An 18196-nucleotide genomic window follows, 5' to 3' on the forward strand; every position below is an offset into this window, starting at 1 on the left:
TCTCTGATAGAGAGTGATGAAGAGCGTTTTTTCATGGGTCTGTTGGCTGTATGAATGTCTTCTTTTGAGAAATGTCTGTTCATATCCTTTGCCCACTTTTTGATGGGGTTGTTTGTTTTTTTCTTGTACATTTGTTTGAGTTCTTTGTAGGTTCTGGATATTAGCCCTTTGTCAGATGAGTAGATTGCAAAAGTTTTCTCCCATTCTGTAGGTTGCCTGTTCACTCTGATGGTAGTTTCTTTTGCTGTGCAGAAGCTCTTTAGTTTAATGAGATCCCATTTGTCAATTTTGGCTTTTGCTGCCGTTGCTTCTGGTGTTTTAGACATGAAGTCCTTGCCCATGCCTATGTCCGTCAGATTGGATTTGTAAGTAAGAATAGTTACTACTCTGACTTGTAAATGTAGCCAGAGCATAAGAGATACTCAAAAACAGAAGATTACTTTCACTATATCTATAAAACTAAAAATTCAAAAGTGAAGCAGTCATCCAGATTTTCCCTCCAAAATATTTTTATGTCTATCATAAAGTTAAATGATTTATTTTGGATTACATTTTATTTATGTATTTTGAACTAATGTAGCTTGTGAAATGTATCTTGCTTATTCTTTACATTTAGCAATTAAAAAGAACTAAAACTGAACAGCAAATAGCTTATTGGTAAGTACATGGTTTCAATGGCAGTAATACATTTACTTGAATAGGAGATAATAATCAAGTCAAAAGAGTAAATGCTTGCTAATTATGTGAGTATCTGTGACCATTAGGGCTGTCACATAGAAATCCACAATCACTCAAAGGCCAAATCTGTAAAATCAAAATGTGGTTGAAGACAATTAATGAAAATGATGTTATGACATCATCATATTTCCCTTTCTCTATTTTCTTTTTCCCTTTTCTCCCTGTCAGATAATTAAATGCTTTCTCTTTATTTGTCAATCAAGAATAAATTTTCTACATCAAAATAAGACGTTAGAAAATAAACTCGCATGAGTATATGTATTTAAACTCTAAAGTTTGGAACATTCAGACATTATACAATAAATTATATGTATGTGGTGTGTGAAGATCTATGCATGAATAAAAATAAAGCCGCAAGGAGAGACCACTGCATATTCTTTAGAGTAGCTACAATGAAAAGAATACTAGCTAAGCGCAGTGTCTCATGCCTGTAATCCCAGCATTTTGGGAGGCCGAGGCGGGCGGATCACAAGGTCAGGAGTTTGAGACCACCCTGGCCAACATAGTGAAACCTTGTCTCTACTAAAAACACCAAAAATTGGCCGGGCATGGCGGCACACACCACTCGGGAAGCTGAAGCAAGAGAATCACTTGAACCTGGGAGGCGGAGGTTGTAGTGAGCCAAGATTGTGCCACTGCACTCCAGCCTGGGTGACAGAGAGACTCCATCTCAAAAAAACCAAAAAACAAACAAACAAAGAAACTAAATATTGGAGAGGATATGGAGCAACTGGAATTCTCATACCTTGTTGGTGAGAATGTACAATGATGTGACCACTTTGTAAAACAGTTGGGCAGTTTCTTATAAAGTTAAAAATACACATCAGTTTCACTTCTAGATATTTACCCAAGTGAAATGAACATATGTTTACCCTAAAAGGTATGCATGAAAGTTCATAGCAGCTTTATTCATAATAGTTAAAAACTGGCATCAATCCAAATGTCCATGCACAGATAAATGAATAGACAGTATGGTGTATCCACATGATAGAGTACTACTCAGCGATAAAAAGGAATGAACTACTGATGGATGTAATGACATAGACGACACTTAAGAACGTTATACTGAATGAAAGAAGATAGACATAAAAGAATAGGTACTGTAATGTTTTATTTATCTGAACCTCTGGGAAAGACAAATCTGTGGCCACAGAAAGCAGATTATTGTTTGCCCCGAGGTTGGTGGGATTGGAATGGGGCACTAGGGGACGTTTGGCTGTGATGGAGACTTTCTATATTTTGATTGCAGTTGCTGGTTACTCGAGAGTGGAAATTTATCAAAATCCATCAACATTGTGCTTAAAATATATGCATTTTACTCTATGTAAATTATCCCCAAATAAAGAACTTCTAAAAAACAAAATAGTACCAATCAAATTTAAAACAATCAGCATATTTCTGCCATCCTAATGAAATACTAGTATTGTTCTGGAGAAAATAAATGTTTTTCTCACAGGCCTCTTTTGAAGTTCTAAAATTAGGGCCCTATGAGGAGTATAGGGGCTCCTTTTACTGCTACATAGTATTCCATCATATGGATATACCAGTCTACTTATCCACTCAACTGCTGGAACTTTAACTGTTCAAACTAGTTAAAGGTCGGAAATAGTCAATTCATATTTGGATTGTTTCCAACCTTTAACTAGTTTGAATAGTTGTGTGTGATGATGAACCCCCAGATTTTTGCTCTGTGATGGGAGTCAGAAGAAACCATTTACAGGCCACAGAGGTGCTGCCTGATGGGTCATTCTGGTTCAGGACAGACTCCTGATTTTTAGGAACCAGATAAGGGATTTGCCAAAAGTCCAACTGGCCTTTGGCCAAGGGATAGATACTTAGATTGAATGAAATACTGGGTTGGAGGCTATTATTCCAATTCAGTAATTTAAGAAATGTTCTGTGTAAAGTTTCCCTCTTTTAAAAATGGAATTTGTTTCTGTGATTCATAAAAGCTAATATTTGGGAATGATTTCCATTTAACTATAAGAGACTATTGTTTTGCTCACTCCTGTGTTCCCGATGCTTAATGTACCTGGCACACAGTGGGCTCTTTAATATTTTTGGAATGATTGTATAAATTTATGAAGTCAGGATTCAAGTAATGAATATGGTTTTTCCAATGCATTAGTCAAGATAAAATAAGTTATACCACAGTGACAAACACCCTCCAAATCTCTGTGTGATTAAATGACAAAAGTTAGTATCTTTTACACAGAAGTAGTTCCATGGTCCTGCCTGACTGTAGGGAAGCTTAAAACACAGTTTAACATGTTCCCAGTTAAGGAGGGGTATGAAATGAGATTTGGCAAACACATAGCATTATTTCTGCCATGTTAAGTCTTGAATAGGTTAAGTTTATATAAGAGTATATATATATATTCTTATATAAATGTATATAAACTGATGAGGCACATCTCGGCTGATAGCCTGTGGTTTTGAGAAATGAGCCTGCATGAATGAACACGACTCTTCCTGATGGTCTACATCAGATTCTGTGCTCACTTTTGCTTTTATGCTTTTGCTTGTGCAGTTTCTTCCATCTGGAATGCCTTCCATTTTCTTGCTGGATGAGCTAAAAATTGGATCCATTCTTAGACACTCAGTCAAGTGTTACTTCTTCTAACGATTCATCCATGGTACATGGCCTGATTAACTGCACATACATTTGGACACTTTAACAGCACTTGAACCAGCACTTGCTTATCGATGACCACATGGTTTCTAGCAGTGCTACACATCTAAGAATTCCTTCTTGAACTCTTAAAGAGTTGGCATGGTGCTTTCTTTTGCTCCTTCACTCAGCCGAGGACTAAGCACAGTGAGGATACTCAATAAATGTGTGTTTTCAATACGCATCGGTTGAACAAGCCAGGGGCTGGGAAGTACCCACTCTGTGGAACTGAGTGGGGAAAGCAAAGCAGCCCAGGTTTAGCAGGTGTGGGCTGTGTGAGAGTCTCCTTCCTATTCTTCACAATGTTTGGGATTTCACAAGGCATTCCACGATGTGAAGTAGGGTGTGTATTTACTTACCTATTACACAGATCCCAGTTCTCATTGAGCAAAATCAAACAGGGGTGTCCTGAAAAATAAAGAGTCCTGTGGGCTGTGGCTGCTTGTACTTTGAGAAGTTTAAGAGCTCTGGCCCAGGTCCCTTCATTACCAGCCTAAGTGAAGTTAATCTGCCCTCTTTCCCCTAAGTCTGTGCTGAAGCATAATGAACAAAAGGCTTAATCACTATGGTATCAAGATATGCCTTTCTGTCTGTGCAAATGTTCTTGGGTTTGTAATGTGAACATGATGCACTCATTTGGAGCCATTGTTCTCTCTAAATGAGAAAATGCAAATGAAGCACTCAGGGTACCACGCCATAACTCGCTGCATAAAATTCTTGACATCAACATGAAGCTACTTAGCATAATTTTCCTGTTAATAAACTGCCAATTTAGTCATTTAGGTTTCAGCTTCTAAAGACTGCAACATCTTCAGGCTGGATTTTTTTTTCTCCCTGTATATGCGTGAGTTTATTATTTTGATGTTTATGTTAAAACAGAGGAAATTGGAGTTTATGCAATTATTGGGAGATCTTCTATCCTAATTTGTTTTCTCTCATAATTTAGGGAATCTGCTCATTTGAAAGACAACACAATTTTTCAGAGCATTTTCTTCAGTTCAGGACAAAATTTTCATATTTAAATGACTGAGGAATATTTTGAAGATTTGACTGAGTAATGTCTATGCTGAAGGTGGCTGAACCAGGAAACCAAGGCTGCCCTGATCCCATGGAGAGATCCTGAAGAGATGAGAAAACTCAAGGGCAAAAGGGATGTCTGGGAGACCCAGCTGGTGCATAAGTCTCAGTTCTGGAGCTCACTGTCTTCCTGGCCGAGCTCCAGCCACGCCAGCCTCCTTGCCGGTAATTAGCCTCTTCATTCAAGGAATATCCATTGTTGCCCACTATGTACCAATCATGAAATGACGCTGGGGTAACACATATCCCAGTGGAGGAGACAGGCATGACTTAATGAATCACAGGACCACACTTCCATGCAAAGCAGAGGAGGCATATGGTGTTCTAGGAGAGTAAAGGATCTGACTCAGTTCCTACCTTCAAGAGTCCACAGTCAAGATTTACTCACATCTCAGCTTGGCAGAAGTTTTACGAAGCTTAAATTATCTGCCAAGATTTTTCAATCCTCCAGGTTGTTGTAAAGTATAGACACAGCCAAGAGGCGTCGAGTATTTTTGAGCACCTCCTCTGTACTAGACACTGTTCAGGCATCTGATCTGCAGAGCTCTCAGCTTCCTGGTGAGATCGCCAGGCTTCAGGGTTAAGAGCGTGGGCTTTGCATAAGTTAGAATCTGGGGCTACACCACTGTCCAGGCATGCATTTTAGCTTTCGCATTTGTCAAATGAGTAAGTGAGTCATAGAGTTGTTGAGAAGATTAAATGGAGCCCAGGGCCTGGTTTGTAGAAAGGGCTTGATAAGCGAAGGTTATTTTATGTTGCCAGAGAGGGGGCACCATGTTGGACAACAGTCACATCTGGTATTTTATTTTTTTCTCTCTCCATGTATGTCTTGGCTGGGCTGAGCTGGAGGCATGTCTTTGTGGAGTAGCCTCTGCCCAGATCATTATTGTGTAACTCAAACCCAGAGCCCAGACAGGCCCCTGCTGTGTCCAGTTTCTCATCTCTTCTGTGGGTCAGTGGACAAGGGTCTGTGAAAAGCAAGTCCCTCCTGGAGCGTGCCCTGTTGCATGAGAAAAACCCTGGCCTCAGCTCTGTGTCTCCAGGGTTCTAGCTGTAAGAGGTGCTCAGCGTCCACGCGCCCTTTGTGGCCTGATTTATGGGAGAGCCGATGTGTGGATGTGCATTGTCCACCACTACAGCATATGATGGATTGAAATGACTTCACTCTTGCTACTTCCTGAGTTTCAATATTGGGAGGAAACAAGCTATCCCATCTCTTCTAGTCTGGTCATTTCTCTTCTCCAAAGTTCTCAGATCTTGCTGAGACAGAGAGATCAAGGACTTGACACTTCCCATCCTCTCCCACCCAGGACCCAGTGGCTTGGTTTGTATAGCCAGATGAAGCTCCCTAGTTGGGGGCTGGACTGGCCCAAACAGAGAGTATCCTGGGAAGATGGAAGGATCCTCCAAAAGCTCTCTGGTAGCTAGCTTGAGCTCATGACTTCTTGATTCAGTGCATCTATCCTGCCTTTTGGGAATCCTGGGAACTTTTATTGTTTCTCTTTCAATCTCAAGTTCTCTGCATCACCACTGGGTGCTTGCTTTCTACAGTGCAAAGGTAGCATCAGTCAGATCTGGATCTTGCAGCAAGGGGTAGCCTGGCAGCTTTAGGGCAGCTGAAGCCAGGCAAGGCAGGTCCTGAGCTATTTCCTTCCTATCAGATCATGCAATTTGCTTTGCTTTTTTATGGGTTTGTCTAAAGCAAATGTTAGATGATTATGCCAACTCATAATTTATTCATTCTAATAATTAGCAGAGTTGCAATTATCACATAGATTTTAAAATATAAAAGTAAACATATCATTATAAATTTAACTTAATTTTTAAGATAAAGTCTCAATAAAACTTTTCTTCACCCTTCACTGTGGGTTTTGTACCTGTTTTGTGTGGATTTGCTGTAGCTCTGTTTCTGGTACCTGTTATCCTGGGATAACAGGATCACTTTGTATATTTCTTTTTCAAAATATGGATTGAAATGTTGGTTTGGTTCTGATGTCAAGAGTAGGATGGAATTCTGGCCTTCTAGTGGGTCTTGGCACCAGCTTCTTACATGCTCGTCTGTCCCGTGCTGGGGGAGAGAAAGAAGTGGGATGGCTACAAGAATCACACATGGCCTGGACCTCCTGCAGGGACTGAGCTAGGCGGCTATTCACTCTCCCACCTGACCCTCTAGATGCCATACATGTAGCCTCATGGGCATTGACCTTCAAAGTGGCCCCCTTGGGAATCCTGGCCCTTATGCCAACTGAACTTCAGTGCTGACATCTGCTTAGAAGGTCTCCAGGACAAATCCATGAGCAACCTGATAGCTGTAGCCTCAGCTTGGGTTTGTAACCCAGTGGGGAGGTTTCCTTGGGAATGGCCTTTGCAGGCCTTTTGTGTTTCTCAAGTGAAATTTTACCTTGGAGCCAGGCACTGTTCTCAGGGGTTACCCGTGTTAACTCATTAATCCCCACTTTACAGATGTTGAGACTGAGTTTCAGAGCACTTCAATAGCTTGCCAAATCACATGGCTGGAAAGAGTTGGGGCCAGGATTTGAACCCAGTCAATCTAGCTCTGAAATCAGCTCTCGGCCCACTCTGCCAGACTGCCTATCTAGGGGCACCATTCCCACCAGATGGGGCACCACAGAAACAGGCTGCAGCAACAGGGCCCATGCTCTTCTCCTTCCAACCCCACAGACCTATTTATGAAGCGCCGCAATTGCCACATTAATACCGGATGATGCCATTGATTTTAGTGGCATTCAGATCACAAGAGCCTGTCTGGAGTTGTGCCCTGGAATTTATGCTCCCTACATCCATTAGAGCTAATGGGAAACGTCTGCATAAATTGCATGGTGATGGGGAGTTACAGCTCTGAGTTGGCCTCAGTGGACTTTAACTGCCTGCTCCGAATAGGATAGCTCATCCTTCTGGTTATCACACAGCCTCTTGTATTGCACTTGTTCTTGGGTGGCCTGGGGGTGGTGAGAATAGTGCAAAGCCCTGGGCAGGGTATTTTATAGCTGTGTGACTTTGGGTAAGTTACGTCACCTCTCTGAGCTGTCATTAGTTTTCCCATCCGTGAAGTGAAGCCAACATCTCTGTGTGCTGTTGTGAGAAGAGTTAAAGCCCTGAGCCCAGAACATGGCAGCACTCCTGTCCTTCCACCATTTTTCCTCTCAGCCCAAGGGTTCTTTACCCAGCACCCATGGTTGGGTCTTGGAAGGTCGGTCCATGAAATGGTATGCAGGAAGGGGTTTGTATCACACAAAAATATTTTGGAGGGGCAGCAATCATGGTTTTGTGAGTTTTCCCAAAGAGTCCATGACCTAGAAAAGTAGATCAGATAAGGAAGTTCTCAATGACAGTTGTTTCTTCTCTGTAGCCATGGTGCTCAACTCTGTGTCTGTCACCAGTAGGTTGGCAGAGTACAAAGGAACAGTCCTTTCTTTCTGGAGTTCTGAGCACTGCATGCTCCTACATATGGGAGGAATAGTGGCCTTTTCCCATGGGAAGAGGCCGGGTGCTAGCTAGCAAGTCTGTTGGGCTGGTGGGGCCCCTCGCACCCTCCATCACTGGCCTTTTCAGCAGCCACCGGGTGAGAGCTCCTGGCTCTCCTTCCCTCCCCTCTGGATTTCCAGTCAGTGCCTTTCCTGCTGCACTGCAGCCTCCTGAGTCATGAGGGCTGGGTTTCCATCTAGCCTCTGCCTCACACAGTGCATTAGAAACTGTCCAATGTGCCCAAAGTCCATGGAATGAAGTGTCCAACCAGAGAAACTGGTTGGTCTTCAAGCTGCATCCCATCCCAAATGCTGTCTTCCTTCCTCCAGAGACGGAGCTCCCTGGGAACCTGGGCCTCCATTTTCCCAGCACTGGGACCCAGCAGGGGTTTACTGCTCTTTGGTACTTAAATTCTCTGACTGAGAACACGACCAGGTGCACATCCAACCAGAATCTGGGAGGCTGTGAGGCTCAGCAGAGAGAGGTTCTGTGAGCACAGAGTGCAACTAGAGACAAAGGTTTCCCCTGTTCAGTTGCTCCCTTGTATGTGTATTTGTTCATTAATTCATCCTGCAAATTTTACTGTTCCTGATAGTATTTATTTTAAGTCTTGGGACAAAGGCGGCATGGTGGTGGTACTGTGTGAACATTTATTTGGTTACTCTTTTCTCACATGATGAGGATGTTCTGAGCCATTCCACTGTCTCCCAACCCACAGATGCTGAAACTGTCCTCAAATGTTGGTTCTTTGCCAATTTACTTATGATTTGACCGGTGTTATACAACAACCAGGTTGCACGGCCAAGTACCTAGGCCAGGGTCATGCTTTTTAACCAGCTCTAGTGGTACCTCTGCATGGCCAGGCTGGGGCCAAGGGCTGCGGAGTACCCAGGAGAAAAGAAAGGAGATGTGGTCTCCATTCACTGGGTAACTGCCAAATCCCAGGAAGGTGGGTTTGTGCCCCATGAAGCAGTGTGAGTCTGATGGGTGCATGCATCTGAGGATTTGGGGTAAGAAAGTAAAAGGACACTCATCCCAGTTCTTCAAACTGGGATGCCTGAGTGACAGGGGGCACTATTGATAAATAGAATGGACAGTAAGTGTAAACCCAGGCTGCCCCTGGCAAATGGGATGTTCGCTTCACTTGAGCCAAGAGAAGGCTTCATGAAGATAGGTGCTCTTGGGCTGAGCCTGGTGGAGGGCCCAACTTGTATTCAGATTGTAAATCCCCAGGAAGGGATGGTTTGGTCAGGTGCAACCAACCATTGTCATGGTGAGCATATTGGAGAATCCATTTTTCCTTTATCCAAGGAATAGGCATTGTGGGGGGCTGATGGTTGATAGCTGATAGCTCATGTCCAGGGCAGAGAGAAGCACCATCTTCCTGTGCAGTGGGCAGACCCCTGCCTCATGGCACTCCTCCCTGAGTCCATCCATGCCAGCGTCAGTTCTGACCGAGATCCCCTGGATGCAGATCTTTCTGGATTGCAGAGCAAGGCAAGACACATCTCAGGCTCTGCAGGGGTAGTTTCCTAAACTCAGTGTCTTTTTGGTCTTCATGCCCAGCGTGCCCCAGGGAGAGCATATTGGGCTTCTGCAAATTTACAGAGATATATCAGAGCCCCTTCATCTCCAAGCCAATAGAAATAATATTAATCACCTACATAAAAGTGAGATCTATCCTCACAGACACCTCCTTTAGAACTGAGTGGGGGCCTGAGCATTATGGATGAGCCTTATGCTATGTCTGGAAACTATTAATATTTACAGTGGAGTCTCTGGCCCTTCAGGTGGCTTGAGATGAAACCATCATTTTTTCTGGTCATCTTGGCAGTGAGGGAGGAGAAGAAGGAAAAGATGGCATGATTAGGACAAGTCACTGCTCCAGGAAGGTGGACATAGGAGTTGCAGCCTGCTCTGAAATGCTCCAGAGTGGCCCGAGCCATGGCTCAGCATGCCAAGAGCAACTGCTGGCTGTTTTTCATTAGGGAAAATAAACATCTCTGAAAGTGCTCTTCCTGCTGCCAAGGCAGGAAAAATAGACAGAAGAAAATATACTGAAGGAGCCAGTGTTTTCAGAGTAAGTGAAGCCAGTCCTTGTAGAGCTCATCTCTCAAGTATTATAGAAGTCAAATGTGGAGTTTGCACATACGGGAGAGAATGTGGTTTATCTGACAAAACTGCCAGCTGGTGTCTCAAGATTGGAGCTGGTTCCAGTGAATAGATGGGCTCTTGATTGGGGAATGTTTGGTCCAGTCACTATAAAAATCCTTCATTTCCTCCCCGTCTTCTTAGTTCCTTCTAAAGTGATCAAAATGGGTGTGACCCGGGTGGTCTGTAATCTGGAGAGATGACCTTCCTGCCTGTATGTGACAGCTGTGCTTCACTTTGACACAGTCCATGTGTCTACAGTTTTGTGTATAAAATAATGTATAACTCAGATCTCTTTTTAATGCCCTGGGGAAGTTTGTTATAGATTGTTATTATAATCAATCATAATAGGTGATATTTATTGAGTGCCTACTATTGCCAGAGACTGCCTGGGGTGAATATAGTGGTGAATGCAGCCATCAAGGCCCTTGCTTTCATGGAATTGGTTTTCTGGTGGAGGAGAGAAACTTCACCGGCTCTCCTATTCCCTGTAAATTAAGGCCCGCTATGTTTCTCTCCCAACCCCATCTCAGGAAGACCTAGACCAAGGCAATAGCCCCCACATCATAGGTGACTCCCTGGGCCTGCCTACATTTGGGCCACATTGACTGGTTGGTTCTCAAATTTTTAAAAGGAGAGAATAACCAGAGAGGAAGGTAATGTCAGGAGAGAGAGTTGCAGCTCCTTTGGCTCTGTGCCTAGGGAACACATGGCAAGGGTTGTGACTGTCCCCTCCTCTGTGGATTTCCATGTGCCACTGGGGCCATACACAGCCTGTGAGGCAGGTTGTGTCTGCTCCAATGAAGCAGGACAAGCCAGGGTCTGGGAGGAGGAGCAGTCAGGTCCAGTGGGTCTGGTTCATGACTCAGGCCCAACAGTGAGAGTAATCAGGTCACATAGTGAAGGGCAGAGACCACCTGGGGCGTAGCCCTAGTATAGCAGCCTCAACCATGACAAAATAGGGCAGAGACCCGCCCACAGGGGGTCGTGGAGGAGATGAAAAGGGCATTGCCAGGAAACCTACCTTGGAAGCTGTGTAGCCAGAGCCAAATATATGCAAGCCACTGCATTCTAGAGAGGAGGAGGCAACTGGACGTCTTTAATGAACTGAGTCCTTTTCTCTTTTCTTCCTTCCCCTCCCCTCCCCACCGCTGCCTCCTTCCCTCCCTCCCTCCCTTCCTTCTTTCCTTGCCCTCTCCCTCCCTCTTCTCTTTCTCTTCCCTTTCCCTCTCTTCCCCCTTCCTGCCCCCTTTCTCTCCTTCCCTCTGTTCTTTCTACCCCACAGCTAGTTACTGACAATATCGTGTACTAGGCTGTGTTCCAGGCTTTGGAATTACACATTCCCAGCTTTCGAGGAATCCATAGATGAATTTCTAACCTGATAATTGAACATGTCTCCTGAGAGTACAGATGGGAGGGCCCTGAAACGCAAGGAAGCCTCGCCAGTGCCTGGGCCTCAAGCAACACCTGAAGCCTGGAATTAAGGGAAGCACTGTGCAGAAAGGGCTCCAGGCGGGCATGAGAGGGGCCCATTTTGCAACCCAACTGGATGGCTGCAGCCTCTGGAGAGCTGCTCAAGGCTGGTGGCTCCCACCCCACAGAGTACCCTATGGGGTCTTATGAACTTTACCAGCTTCCTATACTTCCTCCTCTGAAGAAAGGTTTCTTTAGTCCTCAGAGCACAGCATCCCAAAGCCAATTCACTTCCTCCTTGAGGCCGAGAAAAGGAAAGGACTTTCTCAGGGCTAATGGAAGGAGTGGGATTCAGGTGCAGAGCTCTGGGCCCCAGGCTCCTGTTTCTGACCCAGGCTACAGGGATGCTTTCCAAGCCAGCTACACCCTTCCTCCTTCATGTGCATCATTCGTTTTCCACAATTGTTTGGCGCTATTTGATTTTTTTGTTGCATTTAGGTCCCGGAAGATGGTTATGTTCCATGAAATGGAGTGATTGATTGACCTTTTGAAATGTCAACAGCCGCTGGCTGGCTCCAGAGGATTTTGTGGGCCTCATCAGCCGCCTAGACCATGTGATAGACAAGACATCAGTGAGAGGGGAGAGTTCAGAGACCGTGGAACTTGGCAACTGCTGGTGGGCAGGATCCTGGAGGAACGGGGGCATGAAATCGTACCTATAACATAAACAAACCCTGCCAGAGGATTGTTAGGGACTGGGAGAGCAGCAGCGGGGAAGAGGTGAGTCAGGGAGCTGCCCAGTGCTCCTTAGCCAGGCACTAGTTTGGTCCTCTGACTATTCCTCTTTGTAGAGGAGGGAAACTCACCTAAGCCTTAGATTCTCGTGGATGCTTAGCTCCCGATAAAAGGAATGACGTGCTTATGACCTCATGATGATGCAGTGTGAGAGAGTGCCTTTCCTTCGCCATCTGCATGGGTGTGGGCTGTGGCCTCCCGAGAGCCCAGTGGAGATATGATGAGCTGCCAGAGAATCATGGAAGCTGCTACTGGCTGGGGCCCATCTGTACTGCCTTACCGCTCCTCCTCCAGGTCATCCTGTCCCTGAGCAGTATTGCATGGTTTCCAAATTCAAGGGCTCTGGCATAGCAGGAGGGAGGGATGGGATGAAACCATCTTGTTTCTGTTGTGTTGGTTGGAGGTGGAAGAGCCTTGTGGAAGTGGGCTGGCCAGAAGTACACGCTTGTGAGTGTTTATGAATATGCAAGTCTGTAATTTGCACAGTAAAGGGTGGATGAAACGTCCTTCTAGCAGTCGGAAAGCTCTGTCACATGGCATTTATGAAATTTCCCAGTACAAAAGATGGTCAGCATTCACCATGATGATTGAAAGCCTTCTGAGAGTCTTAAACACCTTCAGTCTCATCAACTATTAAGTTGTAGTGTATTTTATTTTACTCCTTGAAAAAACTGGTAATTCTCGTTAAGCAGGTCTGGTAATTTTCTTTTAACTAAGATGTTTAATGAACCAGAACATCCTTTTGCTAACCATGCTTGGTAAAAGGTATCATCCATCTATTTTCCAGTATTGATCATAATGGTGGTATACAAGTAATTAAAGCATAATGATAGATATCATTTTTTGAATACTAACTATAAACTAGGCCCTGTGTGCTAAGTAATTGATATGAATTTTGTTTAGTTGTTCCAATGACCCTATTAAGTAGGTATTATTGCCCGTAATTGGCAGATAGGGTTTGGAAAGATTAAATAATGCATCCAAGACCATACAGACCAAGGGATAGAGATAGGCTTGATTCCATTTCTGTGCTCACCTCCTTCCTATTATGGTGCTATTGGACACCTACGCTGCTGCCAGACTTTATGGGAGCATTGGCAGGGGCACGCTCAGCCCATGCATTCTAGTATAGTTGGGGAGATGGCCAAACACAGAGGAGAAAGGAAATGCAAACAAGGTGCTTAAGGTTCCTTGCCATTCACATGATTCAAATAGCTGAGAAGTGCTAGAGTCACAGAGTGTTTGTGTGTGTCTGTGTGTGTGTGTGAGAGAGAGACTATGTATGTGTGTGTGTGTGTATTTGTGTATGTATGTGTTGCAGGAGGCTTTCTGCAAGAGAAACAACTTGATTTGGATCCTGAATAATGTGAGGGAGATGATGAGTCGAGGGGAAAGGGCTCGGGCTGGGAACTCAGAGGACCCGTCACAGGGATGGAGAGATTTGAAGATGCTGCTCACACAGGCACTGGGGTTCTGTTGTTGCCGAGTCCCATACACCTGGTCTCCTGGGTTGTCCCTGATGAATCTCCTAGGAAGATCCCTGCAGGATCACAGGAACACACAAGGGGATCCTGGGTCTTGTGGTGGTTGTCTGGGGTCCTGTGAGAAGGATTTATGGCCCAACTGAGGCAGCCCCAGAGCCAGGAGGTGAGCAGGAACCTGCACAGAGGCCTGGTGGAGGCCAGAGCAGAGGAGAGCCAGGGTCCCACCATTCCAGAAGGAGGAGTGTGGAGCCTGCAGGCAGCCTCTGTGCCATTTCCCTGACTATGGCTAGAATTAATCTGTAAAACATATATTCCAGCTGGGCGCGGTGGCTCACGCCTGTAATCCTAGCACTTTGGGAGGCCGAGGCAGGTGGATCATGAGGTCAGGAGCTCAAGACCAGGCTGGCCAAGATGGTGAAACCCCATCTCTACTAAAAATATAAAAATTAGCTGGGTGTGATGGCAGGTACCAGTAATCCCAGCTACTTGGGAGGCTGAGGCAGAGAACCGATTGAACCTGGGAGGCAGAGGTTGCAGTGAGCTGAGATTGTGCCACTGCACTCCAGCCTGGGCGATAGAGTGAGACTCCATCTCAAAACAGCAACAAAAACATATATTCCACTAACCTTCACATCCCACCACAGGCATGAGGCACTTAGCCAGTATCCAAATGCCTATGCCATTCAGCCCCATGGAAGAAATGTCTTGTCACCTGAAGTTATAATTCCCAGGGAACAGGCAAATGTGTTTTCATGTTTGCATATCACAGATCAACCTTGATTCTGCTGGTGTCACATCTTAGGACAGTAGTGGGTGTGCCATTAGGATGTGATGTGTGACCCGGCTGACACTATGCCTGAACATAGCAGAGGTTAGGACTGGCACAACTGGCCTCTTCCTCAGGCAGTCACCTGAAGTAGTGATGACAGGCATTGGGTACACCCCGGGGGTGGAATGAAGCCCACACTGGTGATGACACCTTATCATGCCTACGCTGGGGAGCCTCACAGAGGAAGAGAATCTTTGAGCTGCTGTGAATTTGGATCAAGACATGCCCCTGGCCATATCAAGGTGTTATCTGGGTGCTTTTTGCCTTGTAAGAACAAGGGCAGCCTGGTACCTTTGAGCTGCTTTGATGGGGATCTAGGATTTAGGACTGGCATTCCACTTCCCGGTTCAATCTGAGCTGAATGTCTGTAGGTCTGCCTTCTACCTGGGGGCCTGAACCCTTGAGTCGCTGACCCCAGCCTTGGCCTGTAGGGAGACACGGGAACCATAAAGTTGGTCTCTTAGATCTCTGCTTATTGCTCTAGATCCTTCACTAGGGCTGTGCCCACAGGTTCTCACAATTGCCAGTCAATTCCATGAAGTTGTTTGTTAAAACAATTTCTTAGAACAATTAGCCAAAATAATCAAATCCTAAAGCGGAAACAAGCCCTGAAACAAATTAGTTATGGAACTGAATTTCCCAATTTCCTCCTCCATCACATAGACAGAGCTGTTTGCAGAACTCCAGAGAGGGCCCTCTGCTGCCAGTCAAGATCTTGTCTCTGATGATATGGAGATGATGGCCTCTTCCTATCCCCAGTCCTGTTCCCTGTCCCTCCACCCCTCCACCCCTAGGACAGCCCAGCCTCACATCGGTGTGGTGAGTAGCAGGTGTCCACAAGTGTGTTTTGAACACCTAATTTTCCTTCAGAGGCTTTTCTCCTATATTGCCTCTCAATGGAAAATCAAGGGGCCTGAGCGGAATGAAGATCAAGCTTTGCCACCTGTGCTAGCTGCATGTCCTGGAGTGGCAGGAGCAGTATCCCTTGCTCGGCCCTGGAGTCCCCTCCTCTCTCTGAGGGATTTCTCTCTGGAAGTTCACTAGGCTTTGCAGTTCAGGGGCCTACTTTTGTGCCCTCAGTGAGTTCCTGGCCTTCTCTTCCTGCCTGGGACCCTGCAGAGCCTCGTCTCATTTTCTGTTTCTGCAGCAGGCTGAGCCTGGGCATTCTTGCAGGTGCTTCTTTCACAGATGGCTCCATTTCCTCTCTGGAAGTTTCCTCAGGTACAAAGACCTTTCCATCCTGGCTGGCCCCTCTCTTCAGCCAGGGTACAACCTATCTGACATTCTACAGAAGTGTCTGGCAAAGAACTGTCAGTTGGGCCTGCTGCAGTGATTGTTAATGGCCCAGATGGGTATGCATTTGGCAGAGACAGTCCTAGTATCTAATCTGGACTCTTATCTAAGTGACAGTCCATAGAGAGATAGAGCCCTGGGAGGGGCCGACTCTGGCTTTGTAAATGCCCTCTCCTCCCAGCCCTTCAAAGGTGCTGACTATGCAGGAGCCCCTTTAAAATGATCTAATTGGAATGGTAACGGATGTAGCATTCTGCCACAGCTAACAGCGAGATTGGAATTTGAGGAGACGCAGAGACAAATTACCTCTGAATTTTCTTGCAGCCATAAAAGCTTTTTACTGTATAGTAATTTTCCATTCCTGCTGCAGACATATTTGCATATTCCTTAACAATTTATCTCCTGTCATTTGTCAGATATTATCCATCACCAGTTAATAAGCTAAGACAGGTCATATTAAGACTTTGCAGGCCTCTTGTCTCCCCATAGTAGGTGGCACGGCTCTCCTGCCCACAGGGCCTCTCTGTCGTGGGAACCGACAGAGCATGGTGGAGCAGCATTGTGACTGTGTCAGGGGCCTTGTCCACAGCACCTTCCACTCCTGTCCCCATGTAGGGAGAAGACAAAGCTATGGGCATGTGCTGCCCTGTTCGCAGCTGTGTGGCTGGCACCTGTGGAGGCAGCTCCAGTGACCCACCTCTTCAGTGAGCCCTGGGCTCTGCGCACAAACAGCCCTGCCCTGGAGTCTGCTCTCAGCTCTGGCTCCCAGGCTCTCCGAGATTTTACCTAACTCCTTTCCTTCCCTGGAACTCAGCCCTCAGTTCTCCACTTCTAGAAGAAGGATTCTAGAATAAGGCTAATTAACCACTTTATATCTATAAAAGCATACTTTCTTCCAAACCAAAGTTTCCCTGGAGCCCCAGTCTAGAGAACAGGCAAGTGGTAAGTGGTGCTGAAGGACGATGGAGGATGGGCCCTGTTCCCACTCAGCCCTCTTGTTCCCCAACACAGAGAGGTCCTCAGGCCCCTGGACTCCGGAGGCCCCATGGAGCACAGTGTGAATGGGCCTGGAGGGGTATTCTTGGTCCTGCCTCCTGCCCCAACACTCTGAGGTTCCAGGGTTATTGGCTCATTTGTCCAGCACCTGCCGCTGGCCTGGCCCTGTGCACAGACCGAGGAGCCCTAGCCTTCTCTAGCGCTTAAGCTTAAGATGTTGGGACTCTGCTCACTCTGAGTCTGGGTTTGCTACTAGGTTCAGTTGGCTATTGGTGGACAGATTTTGAGAGGAAAGAAAAATGGTTTGATGCCGAATGTGTGATGAGATTTGCATAATTGAATTGAAATAGAATTAAAGGGTCGTATGTTTACACAGCGATGCCTCAAATGAGATTGCAGTGATGTGTGCTCAGTACTAAAATGTGTTCCTTAGGGACATGTGGATATCTGGTTCCCAGAATCTGTACAAAAGCTGGAGAGAAGTCTGGGGTGGGGGATGGTTTCAGGGGCTGCCTGTCAAAGCAGCAGATTGGTATTCATGACAGTGGTGGAGTTTACTGAGGATTTCCTGGGCGCCAGGACATGAGCTATGTGCTCTTCATAGGTTTCCTTGTGGAGTGCTCACAGCATCAGTTGAACCCAGGCAGGGTACAGGACCTGTTCTCTTGGCTTTTCTCTGTGGAACTGAGTGGGATGAGCTCAGGCATTTGCACGGGGCACACACTCATGTGTTTTATTGGGGAAAATATGCAAACATGTTCTACTGTGTGCATTTCATAAAGAACCCTATGCTTTTTGTGTTCCTGCTACCATTTCTAAGCTTGACCCCTGCTGCTACTTTGATCTGAAAATGAAATATCAAAAGGTACCAATCAGAAGGTGTGTGCAGAGGAACTAAGAACCAGCGATGAACTGTGCAGAGGAACTAAGAACCAGCGATGAACAGTGCAGAGGAACTAAGAACCAGCGATGAACAGTAACAGATTATTGTGCAGTACCGAGCTGTGTCCTCCAACCATAGTCACTTGCATTCCTCAGCAATGCCATTCAGGGAAACTGAGGCTGACCTGTGGGGTGTGTGTGTGTGTATGTGTGTGTGTGTGTGTGTGTGTCTTTCTGACCAGGTTCTCACCTGGTTTTTCTTTTCTTTCTTTCTTTCTTTCTTTCTTTTTTTTTTTTTGAGACTGACTCTTGCTCTGTTGCCCAGGCTGGAGTGCAGTGGCACGATCTCGGCTCACTGCAACCTCTGACTCTTGAGTTCAA

The 18196-nt window shown here is 45.8% G+C and overlaps 1 pseudogene; it reads left to right on the forward strand.

Annotated features, from left to right (window-relative positions):
* The window catches only part of LOC108529526 (dnaJ homolog subfamily C member 24-like), a 19545-nt pseudogene extending 2497 nt beyond the window's left edge, over positions 1-17048 (forward strand).
* Positions 17049-18196: the final 1148 nt, after the last annotated feature.

Source organism: Rhinopithecus bieti, unplaced genomic scaffold (assembly GCF_001698545.2).
Source record: "Rhinopithecus bieti isolate Rb0 unplaced genomic scaffold, ASM169854v2 scaffold_5889, whole genome shotgun sequence".
Classification (NCBI taxonomy): domain Eukaryota; kingdom Metazoa; phylum Chordata; class Mammalia; order Primates; family Cercopithecidae; genus Rhinopithecus; species Rhinopithecus bieti.